The following is an 18539-nucleotide window of genomic DNA, read 5'->3' as shown; positions in this document are numbered from 1 at the left end:
ACACGGAGCCTGTGAAGGGTCCTCAAATAACCTTTCATGTCACCAGCTAGGCACACCTGCAACACAAGTAGAGCCATTCTTTAGGAGACTATCGAACGGGAGTTACATTCTAATAGTAGACCGCAGATGTTGTAGTTTGGTGCCCGGAATACCTTATCTCATAACTACGACTGCGAAGGTCATGTGCTGTGAACGAGTATTGTTCCCCAGCGCAATGCCAGACAGGGAGGCAAGGTTATGGGCGAATTTGAAAATTGCTTCTATTCGAATTGATACTTTAAGCAGAATGAAAACAGTGCTCCTTCAGACGCCGACCAGGCTCACGTCATCAAAAGAAACGTATGATCTCCAAGTTGCAAGGACAACGACAGAGATTCATTCATTGTTATCAACTAATTCCCTCATACTTTTCGCAGAAATCCTGAACGAAATCTTAAATATTTCTGATACCAGTGGAGTCTCAAATGTATTTAAGACAGTGTTTTCGGGGGCTTTAACACCATTTAAAGCCATTCTGGGTATTTTTCCGGAGTTCGTCCATTCCATCTTTGGTGGACTTCCTCTCCTTTTGGGACTAGTGGCAGGAATCCTATTTTTGATCCTGTTATTTCGCTATGGCAAACCGTGTCACAGACAAAACACCTGCGACAAGGGAAGAAACAATCCTAGCCATTGGATACCAGGACCGGATATCTAAAATATTGGGACTATCCCGGCTTAGAGACCTGAACATGACTTGGTTTCTTTCATTTAGACCAATGTGGCAAAGCTGTGTTTTACCTGTATTAAGGTGCTTGCTATGCGGAGAAGAATGCGTGTTGGACACCTGTCTGACGCTACAATCGGATGCGCCAATGGATGCAGAAACTTGTTGGGTCCGGTCACGGCTCATGCATTGTGCTGTCCCCAGCGGCTACCAATCCTGATGACGGCATTCGTGGAGACTTCACCACTACGAATGAGGGGTAGTGAGGTTCAAGATGAAAGCAGCATCGATCAGGTACGACCTTCTGTCAGCTATGCTGATCAAAACATCAATGGAGGCAATCATGCTCATGAATGCATGGTAACATCTTTTTCCGAGTTAGTGGAACTCTCACAGGAAGCTGTTGACAGCTTTTTCGACAGTCTAAATAATATGATGTTCTCACCAGAGCAGAAATAATGACTTTTGAGCAAGCGAGCACACGGCGTTCCCATCACCCTGAATTTGGCCTTCAACTTTAATGATAAAGTAACATGAACAATTTTTCTCTCCAGTATGGACAGCAGATTTTTTCACAATCCCCAAAATATGTTTTTTTTGCAATTTTTCGGGACACTTATTTTCTGCTTAAAGTAGAAACTATTCTTAGAGAACTGAATTTCTATTTTAGGAACTTTAGAGACATTAGCTGCCCTCTGACATGTTCATGGATATTTTATTTTGTGATGAAATGGTCTCGCATTTTTTTTCTTCTGTATTAAGAGCCATTTCATGTGTTATTTTCACATTTTATTAATAATGATGTATGAATATGCGTGATTAATTTAGCATTTCTCTACTGCTTGAGTGCATATGGTGCATATGATTATTTTTTTCTCGTATATTACATACTTTCGAAATGCATATAAATGTATTTTGGGGTGGTACGGTATACACATACACTACTGTATATTTACTATGCCTAGATTTGTTAATATGGACATAGTCTACGTGGAGTGGGTGTAATGTATTCCTATAGGTTCTGTATCGATCCCCCTATTCCTGACCCTGTTCTGATTAATAATTAACTAGCAGCCATCCCACGGTGCAAAAACCGTTATCTGATTAAGCCACACCACGGCACAGAAACGTGTTATCTGATTAGGTCATAACGCATGCCATCTAATTAGACAAGCGCTATTCCTCCAGCCCCTGATAAGGCATACGGAGTTCTCAAAACAAATCAAACCTATGACAACCTGGGAAAATCCCTACGGCCATTGTTTTGATTTCACAGAGAACTTCAGTAAAGAATGTGCTAACGACCAGTTCGTATGACATCCTTATTGACGTATCTATGTCCATCCTTACGACAATCTCGGCACCTTACAGGTATAAATATTACCGACATTGCCTTAAGCAAACACACGCGGTGGTGACGAGATCGGAGCAGCGAGACTTGCCGAAGAGGCCAGCACACAGCGAAGCTCACTGGCGCTGCCCCGCCTTCCTGACACGCTGAGAACGAGACGCTGCTTTTTCTCCTGCCGAGAAATCCAGCTCCGGCGCTTCCAAGCGGCCCTTGCAGGCAGCTGGAATATCAAGACCAGAGACGAGAGATACCAGCCCTCAACCATTCTAGATCTCAGGTACAGAACTGAACAACCCCTTGCAGAGAATTCTTGAGTCAGTCACTTGGCAAAACAAACTTAACTTAAACTGCTACTTATCTACTCCCGCCCACGTATTATGCTTAGGTAAGGTACACTGGGGTAGGCGTAGTTAGAAGCACCAGTTGAGTACGATTAGTCAAATGTAGATATGTATGTATCTATTTTATCCATTTTAAATATCATATGGCTTAGAAACCATATCAATGCTTTTACAGTATTATTTTATACTTCTGCTTTTATTGTATGCACTTTACTTAACCATAAGTATTGCAATAATATCGATTCATTTCTCTTGTACGAGAAAAGAGACTGATCAATAAATAACATCTTTTATTGAACACGCCCGTCTCTTCCTTTTCTCTACAATCTGGTGAAACTAAGAATGCACTGAACTGACTGAGTAAAATAAGTTGTCTTTTGTTTTCACACGACTCTAGAGATACGCTCTTGATTAGGGGAGAGCAAAGTTGTCATGTTCTATGGTTGTCAGAAACTAAATCCCTTCTTGTCTATCCAGGGAGGTTCAACTCCTCCTTGCCTATTCGAGAAAGTTTCTAGTGAACTCTGAGCTAGCTGGCAAACACAAAACTTTAAGTCTAATATCGTCAGTAGAAGACCTAGTTAACCTCTGCCCTAGGTCTATACTATTGAAGGTATTATTCCAATGCGCAGAGCCTATTGGGATAATAGGAACTACACTACACTCTGGGCTTTATTAACTCCAAAGATATTGGAGTAGACTCCTCGCTCACTTATCGTGACATGCTTCATCATTGGCGGCTATCCACACCTGGGTAAGATGATACTACACGGGCGGACTCAACCATATATGGAATGGGAGTTCTTAGATAAAGCTATACTGAATGAGCAGGGATCCAGTAGAGTGATTGTTAAAAATACCTCAAGGTATACCTAAATGCTATGCTTTATTTGGAGGGTACCTGGGGTATGGATAAAGTATGAATTTGTGGGTTTTACTGAAAATAATCGTTCAGTTATACCCCTGTTACTGTGCCAACATGGGTCTGGGACCTTCATCAGGGCTTTTTACATTTATATCGTACCTGCTTCTTTATTGTGCATACACACCATGCACAAACGTGAGGCATAATGCGCTCACCTGTCTTCGTTTTGTCCTCAGTGGATTTCTACTAGAAGATAAAGAGGCCATTATTACATTGTGTCTCATCCATACATAATGTTGGACCTTGTTTTCATGTTCTATGCATATCTTTAAGTCATGTTTGACACTCTGGAAACAGACTCCCCTGTATCTCTTTATTAAAAAACTAAAATGAATAGGTGATCCCGTGACTGTTTACATTTATGTGGTTCATGATCTGACTTTGCACAACTCTGACCTTTATTTAAAAACCTATATACATATAGGTGGTGAGCTATTTGATAGGTCCAGATACAATCTGTAGGTGTGGTAATTGTAACCTTATGCATTCTTTCTGTGATGGCCACCTTGTTGTGTCAATCACACTTCGGCACTCTCGCACTTACCCACTGGTCTTTTTATTCAAGGTGCATGTGGATGAGGCGGGAGGTGCTGTCTTATAGTCAAACTGTGGAAAAGTAAATTTTGCCATGTTGTATGTGCCTACGTGTTCCCCATATTTTGTTATATGTGCATGATCGATATGCATGTATTCCTCTCTGATCGATTAAAGACGCAATTACAGTTGTGTCCATCTCTAGTATGCCAGTTTCCAGTCTTCGTGAAAGCAACGAATATCAGGCCTATGTAAACCTGCGTTGCCACATTTTACAGTGTGCACGTTAATTCATTGAATTGTCCCCGTTTCTAGGCCTCAAAAGGGCCCGGACTCAGATTCAGCTCCTGTCTCCTGAACCCTCTCCGAGGAGCGATACAGCCCCCACCTGTATCCCTGACCCTTAGCTTACTTCTTGCCACGCAGTGCCCGGCCCGGCCTGGCTCTGCCTCCCAGTCTGCCAAGAATATGTTATGTTTCTAGTTATCAGTTCAGCCCTGCCTTCTCTGCATTCCTAAGCTACTGAATCGCATCAATAGTTTCCGTCATGGTCTAGCCTTTATGTCTCCATGTAAGAGAAATACTGTATTAATATTCATAGAATATTCCTCGCACACGCACTACATATAGAATTATGCATGCACCAGTCTTAGAGTCTATTAGCCTTTGCCCTGATAACTTTTGGATTCTATCAACATGTACTCTAAACACCAGATACTAGATATGCCTGGGTACATGTCGCTCCGACACTCCAGACTTTAGTCTCCTCTTCTAGCGCAGAAGTCATAGCCCCCAGTTCTCCCTGGTAACACGTCATTGCCAGTTTGCGCGCACCACTAGGTTAGAGGTCCCAGCTGCTCAGGTAGCCCCCTCCATGTTTCCGCCCCGTTTATGACATATTCTGTTACGTTTACATCACATGTCTATGTACACGCCTTCTTGTTACATCATTTTGCCCTTATCTTTTGCGACTGCTACGAACCACGCCTACTGCTACGCCTACTGTATTGAATGTAATGTATTTTGTTTAACTATATATATATTGTGCACTGTTATCCCTTCCTCCCTTATGCTCCCAGATCCTGCCCCCGGCAGCTGCCATCCTATTCCCGTACAGGCTGTCCTGTTCCTGTCCTTTATGTCTGATTAAAGCCTGTAAACCCCAGCTACCTCGAATCTTGACTCTTATTTATTGAGCTATCTGTTTATTGATTATTCCGAAAAATAGATCCGGTATTAAATTATTTATATACCACATAATGGCGCCCGAATAGGGACTTGCCCTTTCCCCACGCGCCAGAGAAGCCACGCAGGCCCCCTGATCCTCTGCAGCCGTGACGGAACCATACCGTGCACGTGCAGATATTTCTGCTTCAAGTATCCCTCAGGCCCACGGAGGAGACGGAGGTTGCGGTCCAGCGTCCAGACGAGGCGGTGAGGAACGCGGCGAGTCCCGACCAGAGCCCAAGCCGAGAGTCCAAGGTCCGAGGTATCCAGAGGCCCACCTGTAACTGAAGTCCGAAGTTTGTCCGTCCGTCGTCGTAGCAGTCCAGTCCAGTCCGAGGCCTTCCGTTCTTGCTGCCCGGTGAGTACCGTTGCTGGGGTAGTATCTAGACAGGGTCAAATTAATTTGTCCGTGGGTTTGGGTACACAGATCCAACACGAAGTGTTCACCTAGGTGGACGCGGGTCCTGACGTGTCTCTTTATGGGACCGGTAAGTTTCGTACTGTTTTAGCAGTGCATCTAGTCATTCTAGTAAGTTCTGTTCTCGAGAAATTCATGCGTTCTGTTCTCAGTATACCAGGTAATATTCTGTTCGAACTGTTATTATAAATGTTATTCCATGTGTTTTCAATGTCGTGGTATGAGTGATTCGTTTTCCAGTTATTATTGTGTTTATTGTGTATTGTATTGTGTCCAGACTCCAGCCTAAATTATGCCTTTGTTCTCGAAATTACGTCAGTTAAGAACTAGAAAAGGTCTGCTCGAGGAAGCAGTCCCTGTCCCACCTAGGGACAGTCCAGGTCATTTTATGTACCATAAGCATGGCATAAGTGCCATATTATATCTAGACTTATGGGTGGAGTACACCAAGGAATTAGAAGAGAAATATAGATGGCCCGTGTCAGGTACATGGGATGCCGAGTGTATCATGCGAGTAGAAGAAGCATTATGGAAAAAGAAATCCAGACAGTCCCAGAAAGATGCCATCGAGTTATGGTGCAAAGAATCTCATAGAAGAACAGAAAAAGAAATCAGAAAGACAGAATTAAGTAGGGAATCCTCAGAAAGAGCCCAAGAAAGGGAATTAATCGAAATAGGTGAACGAGTTAAAGCCGAACAGTCAGACAGACAGAGAAATGCCCTTATTAAGGGTATGTATCCTCTCCTTGCCGAGGGCTTGCCGAAAGCAACCCCGGAAGCACCATGTAATTTTCCGCCGCCATTAGTTCCGATTAAGTTACGTCACAAACCGACCGCAGCTGATATTTTTCTCTCGTCCTATTTGGACGACACAGTCCCAGGATATGCAAATCCTGTTCCGCCAGCTCCTGTAAGTAATGTAATTCCTGTCCCTCCAGCCACCGGGGCACCCGTTGCAGCACCTGTTACGGTACCCCCGGTCCAGCCCACAGTACAAGTACCCGCTACGTCAGTCACTCTGCCAGCACGAATGGTACCAGTCGACGATTCTAGTTTAGGAGCCGCGGGGGGGGGAAGTCCTCCTGGAACCCCGCCGCAACACAAACGTCTGTCATTACTTGAGCTACATGAACGTGCGTTACAGCGTACGCCCAGACCCCAGTCCGTTGCAGATATCAAGCGAGCCCTTACCGAATGCCGTTATGATCCAGTCCCAGGCGATAATGATATGGTTATATATTCATTGCGTGTAAGACGGGTGACCGAGTACTTGGACACCCTACCGAATATGAAAGAAGACCTAGACAGAATATATCGTTTCATCCGTACAGGAGTAGATCCAGAAAGTATTGGTGAAGCCATGTCTCAAAGGAAAGCCGAGACTCAGCTCATGCTATTAAAGTTTCTAATTAATTGTTTAATAAGGGAACAAGATTATCCAACTAAAGATCCGACTGAAATGAAAGTCCTGACAAGGTGGAGTGATCATATAGCCGAGGGAAGACACAAGACACTAGGTAGTATAGAGAGTATGTACAAGAAAATTCGTAAGGAAATAATAAAGTTACACGAGAAACGCAAAGCAGCACAAGTAAGTGAGAAAGAAGACAACTCTTCTACTGAAGAGGTAGACGACGAGAATCCCACCAGAATAGCGTATGTAGGTAGAACTAGACTTCCCGACCGACATTCATGCCTAGAACACAAGAAAGTTTTTCCTCTTCCAGCACCAGAACAAGGTTCTCTTGAGCAAGTATTTCAAGCTACCGATCACATTCTGAAATCACGAATCGGTTATAGTGAACTTAGTACCATGCATGAACAAGAACTAGCCCGATCAGCAGTCCGATGGATTACTGATTCTACCACTTTTCCAGACGAAATAGTGGCACAAATGTTTCTGAAACTGCCCCCAGCCGAGCAACGACTGGTGGGTATGTATATGATTCAGCACCTCATTACACTGTATGAGGGTCAGCATTCTGATCCAGGTCCGTTACATGATGTTCTGAACGAGTTACTCCAATATAGATGGAGAGGTTTAGGTACCGATTTAATTAGTGTCATTCTAGAACAGCGTCACAAATATAGAACGTTTCTGAATCCACATTTTGTTCATGTCTCACCTCCAGAAAGTAAATCATTTTACATAGATAGACAGCATCCGTTACGAGAAGTACACCCAGTTAGGACAGCGGGTGGTGAAATGCAACGAGTATTTGTTTACACCCCTATCACCAAGATGGAACTCCTAGAGATGAAGAAATTAATTCCCTGTCACGACAAAGATCCAGCAGGGTTCCATCGAGAATTAAAAGACATGCTCCGTATGGGAGAATACACGTATCCAGATATCATTAAAATGTTAAAGGTCCTGTTGCCCGCAGGGGTATATGAAAAACTCAAGGAAAAAGAATGGGAGGTGGGAGAGAAAAAGATAGATTGGACAGCTCTAGAAGCGGAAGATAATTCACGAGTACCAGGTACCGGTCTAGGGGCTAAAGTTAAAGAATTGCCCGAGTTATTGATACAAGTTTTGCCAAGGTTACTAGCCACGAAAAAGGAAGATTGGGATGCAATCTCAGCATGCAAACAGAAACAGGATGAAGACACTAGTGATTTTTATTCTAGATTTGAGAAATGTTTTATTATTAACAGTGGTCTGAAGACAAGTAGTGAGTCGTACCCTCATCTTTTTGTTACCAAACTAGTCGAGAATTCAAGTCCACAAGTTAAAAATCGAGTTTTGAAAGTCGAAAGTACCTGGCAAGCTAATACCCCGTCACAAATGCTCCAGATGCTCCAGTATCACCAGAATAGAATCAGGGAAGAGCAAGAACATGAAAGGAGACGTATGAAAGATACGAAAATGAAAGTATTAGTTGCACAATCTGTTCCACAAGACAGTCAGAAGAGGGGTCCGAATCAAGCCAGTCATCCTGCAGCTCCCGTTAAAGGGACATGCAATTACTGTAAACAGCCAGGTCATTTTATAAACGAGTGTGCAGTTCTGAAACACAACATAGCTACTGGTAAGACTAAAGAAAGACCACGTCCGCCTAGACAAGAACAAGTTTCACTGACTTCTCAGTCACCACAGAATGCACAACAGACAGTTCCAGCACCGCAGCCCATCGCTGCAACACAGCATGTTACACAGCAGATGTACCAATATGCTCAGTCAGAGTATCCAGAGTATCAACAGTATTCATGAAACAGCCTAGAGAGGGAGGTAGGCTTGCCTCTCATCGAGATACCTGTGGATCAAGAGGGTCCCTATGTACACAGTCAAGTATTAGGGAAAGACAGAAAGTTTCTGATTGATACAGGGGCAAGTAGGACTACTATCAGTCATGACGAGGTTCCAGGGGCTCCGCTCTCAGGCTCTAAAAATGTTTCCCTTGGATTTTCAGGAAAGCCTATTGTTAATGAAATTTCGAAACCAGTTTCCCTAGAAGTTGGTCCATTGTCCCGAACTACTGATTTGTTACTTACGAAATCTTGTCCAGAAAATTTGTTAGGCATTAAAACACTTAAGGAATTAGGTGCAGTAATTTGCTGCTCCCCAGAAGGAGTCCGATTGTTTTTGAGAGACTTTAAAGGTCACTATGTATTACGTGATTTTGATCCAAGATTACTGAATGTTCCACAGCATTTATGGGCGCAAGGTCCAACTGATGTAGGATGTATGCACATCACACCCCATCGTGTGACTCTCAAACAAGGTATAGTTTTGCCACGAATCAGACAGTACAGATTGCCACCTGAGGCTGTAGTAGCCTTATCCAAAATTATAGACGAGCTCATTGCTCAAGGAGTGGTTGTAGAAACTGACTCCAATGTATGTAATTCTCCTATCATTCCGGTCCTGAAACGTACTGATCCAAATGCACCTCCAGTATATCGATTAGTGATTGACCTTCGAGAACTTAATAAATGTATCATACCCCAGTATCCAGTAGTCCCAGATATTTCTTCTCTATTGACAGCCATTGATTCTGACGCTACATTTTTCACTGTTATCGACCTCAAGAATGCATTTTTCAGTGTCCCCATTCATCCAGACAGCCAGTACCTTTTCGGTTTTTGTTTAAATGGAAGGAGCTATAAATTTACACGAGCTCCTCAAGGTTTCACAGAAAGTCCTAGTATTTACAGTCAAGCACTTAAGAGACAACTAGACAATATTCACATGCCAACTGACACTGCCCTGCTCCAGTATGTCGATGATCTACTGATCACAGCCCGTTCTGAACGTGACTGCGAGCGAGCGTCACTTACAGTTCTGTATTTCCTAGCCGAGATGGGGCACAAGGTGTCCCCTTCGAAGCTTCAGTTCTGTGTCCAGCAAGTGATCTACTTAGGCCACTTACTGTCCAAGTGGGGTAGGCAGTTGACACCAGACCGTATCCAGTTAATAGCGAGTCTTCCACAACCCAAGACACAGAAGGAGGTACAAGCTTTTATTGGCCTCACTTCTTATTGCAGACAATGGATTCCTCAGTATGCATTTCTAGCCAAGCCACTGATACAGTTAACGACACAGAAGGCAGCCGTATCGACTGTCCTCCCTTGGACATCTGAACATACACTTGTTTTTAATGAATTAAAGAAAGCCTTATGCCAAGCACCTGTTCTAGCTACACCGAACTACAGTAAGCCTTTTACACTTTTTGTCACAGAACGCGATGGTACTGCATTATCTGTTCTCACACAAGATCAAGCAGGACAGTACAAGCCCTGTGCTTATTTCTCGAGCACATTAGATCCAGTAGCCCAGGCGCTGCCTGCGTGCCTCAAGTCAGTTGCAGCCACAGCTCTAGCAATCAGACAAAGTGATTCCATAGTATTAGGACACTCCCTGACAGTACAAGTTCCACATTCCGTGGAAGTTCTTTTAAACCGAACACAGACTCAGCACTTGACAATTGCACGTTTAACAGGTTATGAACTGACACTGTTCCAGCCACACATAGAAATCAGACGCTGCAACATTCTAAATCCTGCTACACTGTTACCGTCCGTTACTTCAAATCCTGCCACACATGACTGTGTGGAAGTTGTTAACACTATGACTAAGCCAAGACAAGACCTGACAGACATTGCATTACCTAACCCCGACCTGACACTTTATGTGGATGGTTCATGTATGAGAACTAGTACAGGAGAACTAGTAGCCGCGTATGCAGTGACTACTGAAACTGAAGTTAAAGAAACACATCGTATTGACACCCTGTCTGCTCAAGCAGCAGAGCTAGTCGCTCTGACCCAAGCCTGCATACGTGCCAAGAACCTGAAAGTAAACATATATACAGATTCACGTTACGCATTCGGAGTTGTACACGACTTTGGAGTGCTCTGGCAGGAGAGAGGTTTCATGACTTCTCATGGAACCAAGATTCAGCATGGTCTCCTCATTCAAGCTCTGTTAGATGCAATACATTTACCGACAGCTATCGCTATCATGAAGTGCAAAGCACATACGAAAGTTACTGACATCATTTCCCAAGGTAACGATCTAGCAGATCGAACAGCCAAGCTTACAGCTCAGACTCCAGACATTCCAGTTAACACAACACAGACATTCAATCCAGATCAGACTATTTGTATGACAGTTAAGGACCCTACACAAGATGTCATAGACATACAGTTACATGCTACTCTCGAGGAAATCAAGAAATGGTCCGAACAAGGAGGGGTCCAGACAGATCAAGGATGGTTGACGAAGGGAAAAGCCACATGGTTTCTCCCCGACTCTATGGTTCAAGTCATTATTAATACCGCACATAGTCCAGCACATTTAGGAGAAAAAGCTATGTTAGACAGTATTCAGAACCTATGGTTCAACAAGCACTTACGAGCTGCAGCCAAGCAGAAAGTCCGTACCTGTATGATATGTTGTCAGTTCAATCCAGGTAAAAGTGTCCCGGTGGAACAAGGTGGATTCCAACCCCCTGACCACCCTTTTGAAGTCCTCCAGATGGATTATATTCAGATGGAGCGATGTCGAGGTTTCAAGTATGTCCTCGTAGTTGTATGCGCTTTGTCCAGGTGGACAGAAGCATATCCAGTTCCAGATTACACAGCAGCGACCACTGCCAGGCAGTTGGTTCGTGAATTCTTTCCCCGCTATGGACTCCCTAGGGTCGTGTATTCTGATAACGGCCAGCCATTCTCATCTGAACTTATGAAACAAGTTTCCCTTCTGTTAGGGTACCAGTGGAAGTTCCATTGTGTGCGCCATCCTGAAGCAGCCGGTCTCGTAGAGAGACATAATCAGACCCTGAAAATTCGCATTGCCAAAGTATGTAAAGAGAAAGGTGTAGACTGGCTAGTTGCCCTGCCAGTAGCCTTATTCTATATGCGGATGGTTGCACATTCCAGATCAGGTCTGTCCCCGTATGAGGTCCTATTCGGCCCCCCCCCAAACATGTGGGGTACACCTAGACCCCGCAGTATTACAGATGTTTCCAGTAATATGCAGACAGATTACCTAGCTTCCTTGATGTCTGCCCTACACTCTTGTCGTTCACAGGTTGCCGCCGCATTTCCAGACAACACCGAGGTGAAACCGCATGAAGTCATTCCAGGAAGCCTCGTGTTGGTGCGGAATTTTGATCGTTCGAGTCCGCTGGAACCCCGTTGGAAGGAGCCTCGCCTAGTTTTATTAACTACAAGGACAGCATTGAAGTTGGAGGGCAGGAAAGGATGGGTCCACCTGTCCCACGTAAAAAAATTCCATGGACTTCGTGAAAAATCTTTTGCAAAGGACTGTTCCATTACTAAAGACTGCCTAAAAACAGACTCTGAACTTGATTCCGAACTTAAAGTTCCCCAGTTAGAGAAAACTCCACAACAGGAGTATAAGCTAAAACTCCGGTCTAGTAAATTAAGTCAGCCAGTTTAATTGTCTAAGTCCCTCTTGGGTGAAACGGTTAGACAGGTCCCTGACATGTATGAGATAGACCCCCATAGTGAGAGAGTGAGTCAAAACTCTATACGATGTATTGTTTTTCTAAGTTTTATATTGTTTTTAAGTTTAATGGTTACCTGCACCAGTTATGCATTACATTTATGTTTTCCAAGTTCACATGTAAATAAGTTTTCTAATGCTACAGTAGAGCACACATTTAGTGATCTGCCTCCTCACGAGCTATCCTATCGTCTTGCTATGCGCAATAATACATTCATTAGAATGTTACACTATTCACACCAGACCAGCAATGCCACTAATTGTTGGGTGTGTGGTCGACTCCCCCCTTTCCAGACACCGAAGGGAGTTCTGCCACTCTTTCCTTATCCGTTTTCACATAATGATTCGTGTGGAGCATGGTCCACGTTAACGTCATCCTCAAATGATATGTCCCTTCTGAATAGAACATGTTTTCCAGACCAGCAAGGTCTCTCCCATAGAACAGGGTTAGATCTAGAAAATGAAGTATATGATTTAGGTAATTATTCTTCGAATTTTATGGTCTTGAATGTTCAGTCTGATACTACTCCAGATTTGCCTGCTATTTCAGTACTACCAGTCAAAGGCGAATTATGTGTCAGAAAGAATGGTTCCGCACATGTAGGACATAGTGATTGTATTACTACTGTCGAGTATAGTGACAGTGGGAAATCTATTTTCAAAGCTTCACGTCATTCTTATTTTGTTTGTGGTCAGACCGCATATGTTCGTCTGCCCCTCGATTGGGATGGAACATGTTACATTGCCTTCCTACTGCCACCAGTTTTTCTGGCCCCATCTGATTATCACAGAAACACACATCTAGTACACGTCAGACATAGGAGGGAGATTGAGTCCCCAATTGTCGATCAAACTGAAACTACTCTAGAACAGTATCAAGACTTTAATAAAGGTTTCTTCTTCTTTATAGGACCTATCCAGAATAGTAAGTTAATACGTAGGTTAACCAGAACCCTTGAAGCAGTAGTGAATGAGACTACTTCCGCTCTAGGTAACCTAACCGAAGAGCAATCTGCTATGAGATTTGTCGTGCTCCAAAATCGTCTCGTTCTTGACGTCATACTGGCCGATAGAGGAGGAGCATGTAGAGTCATCGGATCTAGTTGCTGCATTTTCATTCCTAATAACGCACCGTCTGTTTATTCAGCTATAACCAGACTTCATAAAATTGCCCATCAGTTACACCAGAATCCAGGCACCTGGACATGGTCCGGTTGGCTCTGGAGTATTATATCTGCCTGGGGATGGAAAGTATTGTCATTCCTAGGTATTGCAGTAATGATCATATTCAGTTGCTGCCTCTGTATACAATGTGGCCCTGCGATTTGCGGCATGTGTGCTACCTCTTGTATTCCTAGTCCTAGATCCCGTTCCAAGACAATTCGAGACGAGCAAATGATGCTATATGAAATAATAGATGGTATCATGAAAATTGATGTTTCCTGATGGAAACGTAGGGCACAAGGAGGGAATGTGGAAAAGTAAATTTTGCCATGTTGTATGTGCCTACGTGTTCCCCATATTTTGTTATATGTGCATGATCGATATGCATGTATTCCTCTCTGATCGATTAAAGACGCAATTACAGTTGTGTCCATCTCTAGTATGCCAGTTTCCAGTCTTCGTGAAAGCAACGAATATCAGGCCTATGTAAACCTGCGTTGCCACATTTTACAGTGTGCACGTTAATTCATTGAATTGTCCCCGTTTCTAGGCCTCAAAAGGGCCCGGACTCAGATTCAGCTCCTGTCTCCTGAACCCTCTCCGAGGAGCGATACAGCCCCCACCTGTATCCCTGACCCTTAGCTTACTTCTTGCCACGCAGTGCCCGGCCCGGCCTGGCTCTGCCTCCCAGTCTGCCAAGAATATGTTATGTTTCTAGTTATCAGTTCAGCCCTGCCTTCTCTGCATTCCTAAGCTACTGAATCGCATCAATAGTTTCCGTCATGGTCTAGCCTTTATGTCTCCATGTAAGAGAAATACTGTATTAATATTCATAGAATATTCCTCGCACACGCACTACATATAGAATTATGCATGCACCAGTCTTAGAGTCTATTAGCCTTTGCCCTGATAACTTTTGGATTCTATCAACATGTACTCTAAACACCAGATACTAGATATGCCTGGGTACATGTCGCTCCGACACTCCAGACTTTAGTCTCCTCTTCTAGCGCAGAAGTCATAGCCCCCAGTTCTCCCTGGTAACACGTCATTGCCAGTTTGCGCGCACCACTAGGTTAGAGGTCCCAGCTGCTCAGGTAGCCCCCTCCATGTTTCCGCCCCGTTTATGACATATTCTGTTACGTTTACATCACATGTCTATGTACACGCCTTCTTGTTACATCATTTTGCCCTTATCTTTCGCGACTGCTACGAACCACGCCTACTGCTACGCCTACTGTATTGAATGTAATGTATTTTGTTTAACTATATATATATTGTGCACTGGTATTAAAAAGGTATCCCTTCCTCCCTTATGCTCCCAGATCCTGCCCCCGGCAGCTGCCATCCTATTCCCGTACAGGCTGTCCTGTTCCTGTCCTTTATGTCTGATTAAAGCCTGTAAACTCCAGCTACCTCGAATCTTGACTCTTATTTATTGAGCTATCTGTTTATTGATTATTCCGAAAAATAGATCCGGTATTAAATTATTTATATACCACAAAACACTATAGGAGAGAGAACGCTTTTATCAATATTTTGTGCTTATATGGATTTTCTTACTGCAGATTTCATATGGGTGTTTTTTGTCATCCCTTTTGATAATTTCCATTGAAATTTTTTTTTATGTGATTCCCTAATCCTACTATTGCTCTCCGATATCATTGCTAGTCGTGCTGTGATGCATTGTTTAGTGGAAATCAATTACTGGGTCCCTTAATACTGTAATTGTATACATTATCCGTCTATCGGTACATCTGGTATATTATTACTCAGCCCGGAGGCCCGCTGTGTACCAGAGGACCCAGATCCAAGCCCATGTTAATGCTCAAGGGTTTTTGTACTATGATATGGCTTTTAAACTGTCTGAAACATCATCAACCACAACTGCTCCCCTCCCAGTGCGGTCTCCGCACAGATTTACCATGCCGGTGCCCAGTTTGTTTCACTCTGACTCGACACATGGGGGATAGCGGTGTCCCTTCTAGACGACCGCCGCGTTCATCCATATGCAGTCATTTACTCAACTTACTTCATCAAAGATTTCAGCACCGCGGGACTACCTTCATGACCCTGCTCAGACCGCCGCCGAGTGCTGGATCTGGCTGGATGGGTCTGTTTTGAGGCACAGTCGCGCTCATTATACTCGCGTCATTTGGCTGCGCATCCATCTATCTTCAAACAGATGCTGGAAAATGTAGTCCCGTGCTGGGAAACGTGTCGTTTCGAGCACGTTATTCTAGTTCAATTTTTTCTGGTAAATGGAAGGCTGAATACCGTCTCCCAGTATGTGCCCAATTGTGATTTGTTTCTTTTTTGGGAGGGTTAGTGTTTGATGTACCCACATTGGTCGTTTCTTGAGCGACCGTGCACGTTACTAATAAACTTTTTTGCCCAGTTGTGATTTATTTATTTTTTGGGAGTTAATGGTTGATTTACCCATAATGGTCATTTGTCGAGCAACCACTTACATTGATAATAAAGTTTTTACAAAAAATCTTTTTTATAAAAAGGGAAGAAGAGACATAGGGGCCTCATTGATTTAAAACATGACATACCTCTGTTGATCACTGTATTGTCAACAGATCTTGACCATGTGGGTTTCATTTCATAGTGTGTTTACACAATTAAGGCACCTTGAATACCCTCCTCTTTGTTTTTTGGTATACCCTCTTATATTGAAAGTTCTATGTCAAAGTGGTCTATAGTATCTCTTCATTCAATCCCCTTGTGATGCTTGAGAGGTGGTAAATCCATCTTTGTTCCAATCTCAATAGTTGTTTGTCATTTATGGTTGTGGGTAATTTCTCAATCACGGTCCACGTGAAATCGTTCTCTGTGTAGCCTGACATTTGGAAATGACGCATCAATTTCGTGATGGTTTTCTCACACCGAAAGGTACTCCGGTGTTCATTGATGCATGTTTTAATTTTACGTGTAGCCATGCCTATGTATCTTAATTGGCATTTGCATGTGATGACGTATACAACATTGCTGCTGTTGCAGTTCGTATGTTTCTTGAGTTCCCGTGGGGTTCTAACCCCCAGATCGACTTCTTTGTTTGCCTTCGTTAAGGGGCAAACGTTGCAACTCCCACCTGTGTGATGTCCCACTACTTCAGGTAGGCCCCACATTGTTTGCAGTGTGCAATTCCCCTCATTTGCCTGTCGGGGTGAGTATGTACTACCGAGTCCCCAAGGGTTTTCCCTCTCTTCAACACAAACATCAGTCTCTCTAGCCTCAACGATATGGAGTTCAGAGTTTTCCAGTGTCGCAGTATTATTCTTTTCATTGCATTCTGTGCCATAAGTGGTTACACATTCCAACCAGGTGTTCTTGGGTTTGGTGTGTGTCTCAAGTAATGATTTTCTCGGATTGTGTTTTGCCCTCTTGATCGCCCTCTTAACCAGTCGCCTGGGGTAAGATTTTTCTTCAAGTTTTGGGCCAATAGTTCTGCGTGTCCATTAAAGGTTTGTTTCTTGGTCCAATTTCTTCACAGTCTGAGGAACTGACCTACTACTGGTAGGTTATCCCTAAGTGCTTTTGGGTGAAAGCTATCATAGTGAAGGAGATTGTTCACGTCAGTTGGTATTGTTAAACACCTTAGTTTTTAGTATCTCACTTTCAGACCAGATCTTCAGGTCAAAACGGTGAGATATTTCCTGCACATTGTCATGGTGAATTTCAGATCTTCATCTCGGGTGTTTAACCAATTCAAAAACTCTGTAGCTTCTGTTTCAGAGCCCCTCCATATCAGGAAGATGTTGGCTATAAACCTCTTCCACACTAGTACCTTTGTATCATAGGGGTTGTTATTATCATAGATGTGTCTTGTCTCAAAATCATGGACATAAAGGCAAGCTAAGCTTGGGGCAAAAGTACTGGCCATAGATGTTCCATGGGTCTGTAAATCGAAATCTCCCTCAAATTTTAAGTAGTTCTTTGTTAAGGCCAAGGGCGCACAATCTAGGACAAACCTCTGTGGTGTAATGGATTTCCATTCCTCTCTTCTCAGTATGGTTTCTATTACTTTCAGGGATGCTTCTTGTGGTAGGCTGGTATACAACCACTCGACAGCTAGTGTGATAAAGATGTTGGTTGTTTTATTGAATGTCAAGTTCTGGAGTAGTACAAGCACATCTCTTGTGTCCTTAAGATAGGAAGGCATATTTTGTACTAGTGGTCTTAAGAAATGGTCTGTGAACTTGGATAAAGGTTCTAAAGCGGACCCAAAACCGGAGATGATTGGCCTGCCAGGATTTTTGGTTTTGTGCACCTTTGGTAAAATGTAAAAGTAAGGCGTTCTGTAGTTTTCTTCTTTGATGAAGGCCGCCTCTTGTGTTGTTACCCAATCCCTCTCTTTTGCTTCATTCACCACCCTTGTGTGGACTGAGTTCATGAGTTCCTTGGTAAGGTCTTGGTGCAGTACTCTATAGTTGAGCGGGTCATTCAGGAGTTTTTTGCATTAATTGCAGTACATCTCGAGGGGCATTATCACTGTTGCCCCTCCTTTGTCCACCGGTTTTATAATGATGTCTTTCATGTTGTCCGTCACCTTGATAGAGTTGCGTTCTGCTTGTGTGAGGTTGTTAAACACATGTCTGTTGTCATCCTTGAGTTTATCCACTTCCAGAGTTACTGCTTTTTCGAAGGCTAATAAAGCTGGTGGCATTGTGTGGTTCGGTGGATTGAAGTTCGATTTTTCCTCAGGCCAGTATTCCTGTCCTCCTCTTCTTGAGGTAGTATGTTTTATCCAAAAAGAAGATCGACAGTCTTAGTCTTAGGAACTTCACCATGACAATGAGCAGGGAATATATCACCTTTCTTGACCGGAAGTTCTTGTCTGAAAATGAGGTGCTAAAAACTGAGGTGTTTTACAAACCAACTGACGTGAACAATC

This window comes from Lissotriton helveticus, chromosome 4_1, assembly GCF_964261635.1.
Source record: "Lissotriton helveticus chromosome 4_1, aLisHel1.1, whole genome shotgun sequence".
NCBI classification, from domain to species: domain Eukaryota; kingdom Metazoa; phylum Chordata; class Amphibia; order Caudata; family Salamandridae; genus Lissotriton; species Lissotriton helveticus.
This window is presented reverse-complemented; position numbering follows the sequence as displayed.